The following is a 9300-nucleotide window of genomic DNA, read 5'->3' on the forward strand; positions in this document are numbered from 1 at the left end:
CAAGAGATACCTAAGAAAGAAGAGTTTCAAGCTTGGGATTTTGGGGGGTGAAGCCCTCAAGAAGAGGAGCTGTGCAGCAAACCACAAGGAAAACCCACCATGGGAGCCAGCGCAATTGTCCTGCTCCCGATTCCACCCCATGGATCTCGGAGGGCTGAGCACATCCCATCTCCTACAACTTGTCTTGCCTGTAAGCCAGCTCAGATAACAGCCTCTGGGGATAAGGAGGGCGGGGGGAGCCCAGCCCCACACCACAGGGTGCTCTGCAAGGCTCCAGCACCACTGGCCCTGCAGCTGAGGTTCAGGATTAAACTGACAGCCACGGTGAAATTCCTACGGGACTACCTCACTGTGATGAAAAGGCTTCTGAAAGAAAGCAAAGCGTTGGTCATAAATGGTCTCCACATTGCCTGGGAAGCTTTTCCTAGAGGAAAATAGCAGGACTGACAGGTGCATTTGGGGCAGGGACAAGGCATCAAGCAGGCAGCCCAAGCTACAGCTGAACACACCAAGGCAAAGTCAGAAACAAGTTCTCAATTAAATGGAAAAGTGAAATTAGTCATGCCCCTGGGAATCACTGTAGCACAGGAAGCCAAAATGGAAAAGTAATAAGTGAATCAAAGGCTATTAAATCTTCAAAGATGTTCATGGAAGAATTATTTAAATAACAGGGTTAATTATAGATATGACAAAGCTTCATTGTCAGGAAAGGCCAAACAGTCTGTCTATTCTTACTCTCATTTTTGGGGGGAAATACGAAAGCTTGTTGAAGGCCCAGCCAAGCAGCTGCCACTCATTTCCTCTGCAAACACAACATATTAGCCTCTCTCCATGTTCTACATGGCAGCTCTGATCTTTGTAATTCTCCATGGAAGAACGCTTCCGCAGGTCGCTACACAGGGTTTTGTGGTGGGGAGAGGGAGCGGCAGGCAGAGGAGCACAGGAGCCCGAGGAGCTGGGGACGCGGGAGCAGGTCACCCTCTGCCACACGTACTGACGTGCACCTTGGAACAGCAGCAGTCAGCACCCAGAGACGTAACCGACCTATTTTATACCCAGCACTTCCCAAAGGCTGGAAATCAATTGCTTTCCATTGCACACATGCCACATAACCCCTTTGAAAACCATCCCACAGATTCATGCCAAAGAATTTGTACGTTCCTCAGCTCTGCTTTTTAAGTGACACCCTTCGAATCGGTCGGGTTAAGGGAGAAAAGTCAGCCTGACACAGCCCAGGCATCGGATTCAGCTGGAGCTGCAGCCCTGAGAGCCCGAGTGCACCAGAGGAACCACGTGGCTGGACAAGGACCTGGGCTTTGTATGAAACCCATAAAGCAATCCCCAGCCTTTGCTGGTTCCGCAAAGCTTTCAGAACCTTCCCAGTTTGGAGGAGACCCACCGCCCTGTGTTCCTTGGCAGGTTCTCCTTGCAGGAGCAGAGTTCAGCTTCTCGAGGCTGGACCCAGCAGGGGAGCTGGGCTCTGGTGACCCCGAGGTGCCACAGGACACTGGGCTCTGGTGACCCAGTCTTGCTGACCATGGGAGCCAGGGCAGCAGAAATATATCCCCATCCCCAGCTTTGTAAGGCAGGCTCTGAACAAATAGCTGAGGGAGGCAACTTTGAATTAAGCCTATTGAATTTAAAGTGACTCTTTTAAGCCTAAACTTCTACGGCTCTGATTGTTTGGGCTCTCCGTTTCCAAGAAGGGTGGGGAGCAGCCTAGGACAAGCAGGGTGCAATTTCCACATGCAGCCAATACCCACAGCTCCCCCCTGGGCTGCAAGGGCTGAGCCCCACAAAAGGGCTTTGCCCTACACCACACAGCACCAGCCATCAGAGCCTCACCACCTACAACAACCAGCTTTTGCCAGGGTACATACCAGCAAAATTCACCCAGATAAGCTCCTGCAGCAGAACCACCTCCCCTACATTGAACCCAAACCCGAGGCAGGATGGCTTTTGGCCACCACCTGCATTAAACCCCTGTTTGCCCCATCCCAGTACACACCAGTACCTGCCTTTGGCTGTGCAGGAGTTGGAGACAAGTCCCAGTGCCACAACAGCAAAAACACCAGCACATACTCCTGTACCCAGCAGGGACACTGCAAAGCTCCCCAAAGGCTGCAGCCAGCTGGAGCAGCCGCATTTAAACCCCACACCCTGTGTCTCCCATCAGCACTGACACTCTGCAGCTGGTCCCTGTCCCAGCTGGTCCCTCTCCCAGCGGCACCCCGGGGAGGGGGAGCCCTTCATTGAGAGCACCTGGGAGCCCAGAGTCACAGAATCACAAAGGAGAACTTTGCAGATCATCTGGGGTCTGGATTCTAGACCAATCCCCTGCCATGGGCAAGGACATCTGTCACTTGACCAGGTAGCTCAGTGTCCCATCTAACCTGACCTTGAACACTTCCACTGATGCAGCATCCGCAGCTTCTCCGGGCAACCTGCTCCAGTGTCTCACCACCATCATAAAAAAATCTCTTACATCCCATCTAAACCAAGCCCTTCCCTTGGCCAGCGGCCAGCCCAGTGGGCAGAAGAGCCTCCATCTGCCCTGCAGCCCAGTTTGCTCCTGGTTTGGCGCTGAGCCTGCGTGCTGCTGCCAGCCCCGCGCTGCTCCCAGCTCTGCGCGGCTCGCACGGAGCGGAGCAGGGATCTGGCTGGAAACAGCACATCGCAGCAGCTCCAACCCCGCGCCAACAGATGCGGTGGGCTCGCTTTCCTGGTGTCGCAAGGCACGGCGCGGGCTCTAATAAACCGGCAGACACACAGCGGGTAAACAGTCCCCAGCCATCCCAGGGATGTGCAAGGCGGCTGGGGACCCCTTGCAGGCACCTTCTAGGGTGGTTTGAAGCCACAAAAAACCTCCCACCACTGAAGAGGGTTCATATTATCGTAAGACAATTCCAAGGAGAGGAATGTTTTCCCAAAATTTGTATAACCACTGGAAAAAAAAGTCATGAACCGCTGTGAAATTGAGCTGAAGCTGTGTTTCCAGGAATTAGAAGCAGAAGTTCCCAAACCAAACTCCAGTTTCCTTTCTGGAGGGTTTCCAGAGATGTGCGCTGTGCATTAGCCCTGGTACAACCCGTAAGATGGATGTAAGCGCTGGCTCTCCCTGTGTAAATATTAATTTCCTCTCAGTTCTGCTCAGTGGTCCCAGCCCTTGGTGTTCCCCCTTTTTCTGTCTCTGCTCCTGGAAACTGGAGGGAGATTTTCCTCCCCCCGGCCCTTGGCGACCACCCCTTACACATGCTGCTTTTGCCTCCGTGCCAGCTTCACATCAACTCCCCACTGTTGGCTTCTGGGGAAATAATTTTCATTTTCATAATTACAGCAAGGCCACCACCTCCCCTGGATAAAAATATCTCCAAAAGTAGTTAATGATATCTCCAAAATCCTGTGGAAATCCCAACTGACTGTCCCGAATTTGCCTGGAAATCCAGACAACGGGGTTTGCTCTGGGGGCTGGGGTTGGGAGGCAGGAGCTGCCGCTGCAGCCCCCAGTGTCCCCCCCCGCCCACCCATCCTTAGCGCTGCCCTTCATCCCAGCCCTTCTCTGCAGCCTCAGGGATTGATGTTTCCTTTTTCTTCTCTCTGCAGATGGTGGGGACGGGCAGCTGAGCAGCAGGGACCCTCTTCTCCTGGCCAGCCGGGGGGAGCCCACGGGGTGATGTGGGATCTCAGGGACTCCGGCAGGACAGAGCTGCTGCCTGAGGGGAACTGGAAGGGAGAGTAACAGAGATGCTGCAGCCAGGCTGCCTTACAGGAGAAGAGAAGAACCGGGGTACAGATTTGCATTTTGTTAAGTTGGTGAACTTAAGGAGGATGATGAGGAGCTGCACCAGCCCCCGTCCCTCGGCCGGCAGCCCACCCCACAGCCAGAGAGAGACCGTGGCTTTGAATTCAAGGATGGTTTACCCTGCTCCAGGGAGGCGGCTTCTTCTGAGCCGAGATGATCAGAGTCCAAAGTCACACCGGGACTGCTCGCGGCGGGGGAGCGGGGACCGCACCGTGGCACCGGGGCGGGTCAGTGGCGTCCCGCAGCCGGGGGATGCGGACCGCTCCTGCGAACATGCTCTGCCTGCAAACCAAGAGGGCTGCGTGGGGCAGGACACAGCAACAGCAAAGACCAGGTTGTATTAAACTGCTCATGGGGGCATGTGGAGGGTGATGAAGTACCAACAGCCACCACTCTGTGGTGTGACGTTTCTGTCCCCAGAGCTCTCCAAGGGGACGCATAGGGACTGAGGGGGCTGCTACAGCGATGCCTGGTGCCTCGCTTAGCCCACTTTTACCATGTCAGCACGTAAACGTATCGCCCCGCCAGAAAACCTGCCTGTCCCTGCACATGGGTGCAGTGGCTTCACCGTGCTGCTTGGGGACACGGGGACTGGAGCTGCATGAGGCGTGCAGCTGTGGGAGCAGGAGAACAAAATTATCCTCATCATCTCAATTATTTTTCCAGGCATATATTTCATCTGCTGAAGGTTATGGTGTGAAGTGTCCCCACGCTGCACAGTGCAGGCGCTGGGGTGAGGGTGCAGTAAGCAGATCCCCTCTTTGTGTACATCTCGTTGTAGAAACCCCATCGCTGCACTGTATTTACTTTCACAGCAGTGTTTGCAGAGGACGTGCCCTTGAAGCACACAGATAAGATACTGATGACTGGGAGCAATTTCATTTGCTATTAAAAGCACGAAGTGACTGGAGAGCTCCTCATCTGCTACCTGCTGCAAGGGCACATCGGGCACCGCGGCCGCCCGGGGTCCCGCGGCATCGCTGCCCGTGCCCAGAGCGGGGACACGCGGGGACACAGCCCGGCGAGCATCAGCATCCCGGGGGCAGCACCGAGCTGCCCGTCCCCCCACAACACCCTCCTTCCCCGTCCTGCTTCTCTGCTGCTTCTCCCTCCAGTTACCGCGACAGCAACGGTCCCTTTCCCGACAAAGCTCTCCCACTGAAACCAGTAAGGATTCCCAGTTCATGGCTCTGGCCCTGTTGGTTCCTCCCCAGTTCGGGGTTCTCTGTGTTCCGCTGCCCGCGGCAGCACGCAGGAGGGCGTGGGTGCTGTGCGAGCCGGGCTGCACGCCTGTTTATGTTCACTTGGCTTGTGAGATATGGTTTGAAATGGGTCTCTTTTAAAATAAAGATGTGTTATTTACTCTACAATTAAATATTTGTTTCCTAGTAGGTTGGACTTGAGTGAACTGTATTTTCTACAATACTGTTTAAGCATAACTTACATTTGTTCCCATTGCCTTTGTTTTTGTATAATTAATTTTCATACTCATTATGCCTATATTAGCTGCAGTGAGGTTTTCCTGTGACTTTACATAGTAAAAAATGAAATAATAAAAAATTCGAAAGAACAAACCCAAAGATTTGAAAAATGACTTCATTGAATTCATCTTTCACTAATTCGGTCTGTAGGAAGTACAGTGGCAAATCCAATACAGAATATTTCTTAATTATTCAAGAGTACTTCCCCATGCAAGCGCTTTGGCCCAGTCTGGGCATGCAATTATTGTATTTTATAATTACTGTACCTTGGCATACTGCAGTGGAGTGTGTCAGCCTTTGCCTGCAGACGATCTGTTTCACCAAGCCCTTCCCGCAGCAGCCGGGTTCAGCTCTGGCCCGCCTGTTATTTCCAGGCAGGGCAGGGCTGGATTTCCAGGCTGGGCTCCCCGCGTCCCCCACAGCGGCTGCAGCGCCCGACACGTCGCTGTGTGGGGCCGGGACCAGCTCCTCCGCCCGCCGGGACGCGCCAGCACCGGCACAGCGCGGTCAGAGCCGGGGCAGGGTTTGCGGAGCCCTTTGGGCAGCCGCGGCTCAGCCCAGCGCGGCGCCCGAGCCCGGGGGGCTGGAGCAACCCTGCCCGCGTATCTCTGCCTGGCCCTGTAGGATCAGCAGTTGGGTCACCACTCAGAGGTTTTGCCTGAAATATTTTTTGGGAAAACGTCAAATACACCAAAAAATATTGGCAATGTTTGTGTCAGGTTGGCCACATTTGATCCAAGGTGACTCCTACTTCTGCCGTTTTATGGACATAGATTTCTTAAAAATAATTCAGCATGAAAACCCAAATGATTGTCCTCGTTTCTGGAAGTGGGTGAGTTCCTCATTCATTTCTTACTTTCCAGCCGGCCCCCGGCCACTCCATCTCCCCGGGCAGGTGGGGGCCGCGGTGCAGCCAGCCCCGGGCCGGGCCAGCCGCCCCCGCACAGCCCCGCACTCAGCGCCCAGGACAAGGGGGAGTGCGACGCTCTGGGTTAATTGCCAGGATGCCAGCGCAGGGGAGAGACAGAGATTTCTTTGTGCCGGCTCCAAGTGCCTCTGTTCCAGGAGAACGGCTTATAACCGACCTTGCTTTGTGTGGCCAGCCCTGGCCAACACTATTTGCACAAGTGGCTGAGCTGACAAAGACAAAATCAGGAATTCTTGGAGGTTTTGTGTAGTGAGGTATCTCCTGGAGCAGCCCCAGACACTGAAGCCCCAGTTTTGCCTTCCTCCTGGGGTTCAGATCAGAAATGCTGCAATGTGCAGAGCTGACGTCCCAGAACGAGCTGCCGTGCCGGGTCCCCAGGCTGCCCTCCCGCACACCCAGCCAGGGAGCAAAAATCTTCTTGTGCAGCAAAGCAAAAGATGAAAGATCAGCCAGTGATGCAGATACAGAGAGCTGGGCTCCTCTGAGCCCGTACATCGTGTGACATCCCGGGGTTCAGCACATTCCTGCTGGGTCCGGTCCCCCTGCAGCACCCGCGCCCAGCACCGACAGTACCCGCAGCCCTGCCCGCACCACAGGCTGCAGCCTCTTGTGCCGAAACCAGGCAAGAAAAATCTGTTTCCATTGTCAAACATGTAGGAAATCAAATGAAAACCAGTCAGTAGAATATGAATGTGGCAGGACTGGTGATCAGTGTCTCATGTTTTCCAGATGCAGGAAAATGTATTTTAAGGCTCCTGTCACCCAGTTCTGGGTGCTGGGCTGACACCTGGTGCAGGTTGGGTGCCGGGCTGGGTACCGGGATGCTCGGTGCCCACCAGGTGAAGGTGACAGAGCAGAGACCTGTGGTGCTCCCCTGGGAAGGTCCTCGTGCGGCTCAGGACATGGTGAGCCCTCCCCAAAGCCGGGTGAGCCCACGGCACCTGCTCCTCGGGTGGGAGACGCTGGCGGGCGGTGGGGAATCACACGGGACGTGTCTGGAGAAGGCGGCTCTGCCAACGTGTGGTGTTTTTCTCCAGCCCGGGAGCTGCGGCACTTGCACCATCACCCCCAGCACCCCCAGCAGAGATAGGGCACAGGGACCACCCGGGAGAGCTCTGGGGACACACTCTGACGGGGCCGTACGCGCCTTCCAGAGCCACCGCTGCCGGTGATGGACATCGCTCGGGCTAGCAAAGCGCTTTCCCAAGTGGGAAGAAAGCGCCTTGGCTCGGCTTCCAGAGAAGCGGGGCAGCTCTGAGAGCTATGGAAACCACAGAACAATCAGAGGAAAGAGGAAAGTGATGCTAATGAGCAGATATCAGCTCTGGACCTTACCTTGGGTGGGTTTTGTAAACAACAGCAGCCATGGCAAAGGGCGGCTGTGGGAAGCAGAGGGCGATGCATCACTTCTCTGTGGCAGGAATTACCGGGGGGTCAGCAGCTCCCCAAGTCAGAAAGGTGAAAAGCAGCCAGAGCCGGGTCACCTGAGCCCAGAGGAGCCTCCTGGGCTCTTTGTATTCATGTTTGGTAGGTTTGGGAAGATTGGGACGAGTGAAAGGCGAGTGTGCCAGTGGGCTCTTGGCTTGATGGAGCAGGAACTGCAGGGAGGAAACAATGCCAGGCAACAGGAGAGCAGGGAAAACGGATTCTGTCAAGCTAAGTTGATCTGTTTTTAGATAAAACTGTAATTAAGTCAATACACGATAACAGCAGTACTTTTAAGGTAATAGGGCTTCTGTTATGTATCTGATTTGTGATAAATGCAACATGGCACATATTAAATGAATCAGAAAAGGTCTGCTGTCCCAGAAATGTAATTACAGGAGAAGATTCCTCATTTGGTTAGCGTATCCAGGAGAGTCCTTTGGGAATCAGCTCTTGACTCTAAACTAGTGCTGGGCGCCAGTAAACAACATTCGTTTCAATATATAAAGTCATCCATTAAGAAACAAAGGATGGGAGTCATTCTTCAGGAAGGAGCGCTCCCTCCTGGGAAACGGCGACTGGAAAAGACCAAAGAGATCCTGGTGAATGAGCCAGGGCTTGAGAGCAATGCACAAGACCACAGAAAAGACAAACAGAATTACACTGCTGCGTGTCTGGTGGGGAGGATGGCTGGTTTTGACAGAAATCAGGGTGAATGAGACGATCTTAATGAGGAACAGTCTTCCTGCCTATCTTCAGTTCCTTCCTGATCCCCTCAGTTGCGCCCTGGAGGAGCAGAGCGCTGACACCACCTGCGGGCACCCAGCAGGTGAACCCGAGCACGGAGCAGCTGCAGCAGCTTCAGGAGCCAGTGGAGGTGACCCGGGCCCTGGGCCCCACAGCTGGGTGTGCCGCCAGATGTGCACAGTGCCAAACAGGCCACAGCTGCCAGCTCTGCTGCCACCCAGATGTGCTCCAGCTGTGGGTGCTGCAGCCATGAGCACGATCACCTCTGTGGGCCTGAGACACCCTGCAGCTGCCAGCTGTGCCCCAGCTGTCCCAGACGTGCCCAGGCCCCAGCCGTGCCCTCCCTGGCAGTGCTCGCTCCACCCTCTCTTTGCCCACTCCTGCTTGTGTCCCCACCCCACCTGCACTCCCCTTCTGCATCCAGCTGTGCCCAGCTGCTCTCCCATCCAGCTGTGACCATCATCTCACTATATCCAGTTGTTCGTAGCTGCTCTCCCATCCAGCTGTGACCATCATCTCACTATATCCAGCTGTTCACAGCTGCTCCCCATCCAGCTGTGACCAGCTTCTCCCCGCATCCAGCTGTTCACAGCTGCTCCCCATCCAGCTGTGACCAGCTTCTCCCCGCATCCAGCTGCGGCCCCGCGGCGCCCCCTGGCGGCCGCAGGTGGTTCCCGCGCCGCCCTGTCCCGCAAGATTTTCTCCTCTCAGTCCCTTAATTCATCCATCCCGTTACTAAACACACCATCACGTTTGTAAAGTAACGGTTTTCCCCGTGAGCCCCCACACGTCACTTGGGCTGAAGGGGACAAGGATCTTTTGGTTACACCTTGTTGTCATTCATTTGCAGACAGTGCAAAAGAAAAGCTTTTACCCTGGTGGTGTTCACGCAGTGAGAGTTCCTATCCACCCCCCTG

The sequence above is a fragment of the Caloenas nicobarica genome, chromosome 13 (assembly GCF_036013445.1).
Source record: "Caloenas nicobarica isolate bCalNic1 chromosome 13, bCalNic1.hap1, whole genome shotgun sequence".
Lineage (NCBI taxonomy): Eukaryota > Metazoa > Chordata > Aves > Columbiformes > Columbidae > Caloenas > Caloenas nicobarica.